The sequence below is a fragment of the Rhagoletis pomonella genome, unplaced genomic scaffold (genome assembly GCF_013731165.1).
Source record: "Rhagoletis pomonella isolate Grant_MI unplaced genomic scaffold, Rhpom_1.0 Rhpom_scaffold_00004, whole genome shotgun sequence".
NCBI lineage: Eukaryota > Metazoa > Arthropoda > Insecta > Diptera > Tephritidae > Rhagoletis > Rhagoletis pomonella.
In genome coordinates, this window is record NW_023458558.1 from 57,315,383 (window position 1) to 57,316,492 (window position 1,110).

Genomic DNA, 1,110 nt, shown 5'->3' on the forward strand with positions numbered 1-1,110 from the left:
GAGCAAATGCATTGTCCATTAGTAAAAACTAAGTTATAAGATAAGATTTCGAAAAATTTTAAAAATGTTAAAACTTAACGCAAAGCGTAAGCGCACTCAAACGATTTCGAATGCATACATATCTATATTGAAATCTATATAGTATGACTTTACTTGCATATATGTACATATCAATAGCTTAACATAGCAAGGGCCGAACTAATTTTCTTTCGAAATTCATATTTATACATAGGTCGGTAGATAACTCACTAAAAGCCTAATCGAATTAAAAAAAAAAACCGACTACATCAATTAATTGATTTCTGTGTTTATTAAAACCCAGGTTTTTTAAAAAAATTCCCAATTTAATAACTTTAGTTTGTATATAGTTTTGTAACTAAGAATTAAGGTGAGTCCTCTCTATATTATGTATGTACATAAATAAAATGAAAAACCATAATAAAATTTTTCAAAACTAAGAGAATCGAAAACAAGTAAGAAAGTCTAAGTTCGGGCGGAGCCGAACATTAAATACCCGGCGCAAGTATTAAAGATATGTTTTCCACCTTGCCGTAAGCTACCGCTACATGATAAGCCGGGGTGTATACATTTTAAGTAAATTAGTGTCCTTAAATTTCGACATATTGAAATTTCGAGCATTTCTGAATTTTATTGTTATATGAAAAGCGGCCGTAATTTAAGACCGATTTCAACAATTTTCAACGGTTTGCGTTTATGTGGCAAGCACAATAATCATACCGAGTTTGGTACAAATTGCTAGAACGGTTAGCGAGATACATATATGTAATCACAAGCGGGCGGTGCCACGGCCATTTTATCTTAAACGTATTTCTTGGTAAAGAATTGTTGCAACCATCAATTTTGAATAAATTAGCTTTGATATTTACTGATTTATCGAAGATTTTGTATTTCTCGAAATTACCGTTATATGGAATGTGGGCGTGGTTATTGTCCGATTTTAAAAAGTTTCGGCCATTTGGTATGCTGTACCAGGACCAACAACTGTGCCAAGCTTGGAAGAAATTTGTGCAGCGGTTACCAAGATATACACATGTAACCATAAGTGGGCGTGGCTACGCCCATTTGCCAAAATTTTAAAATATTCTTATT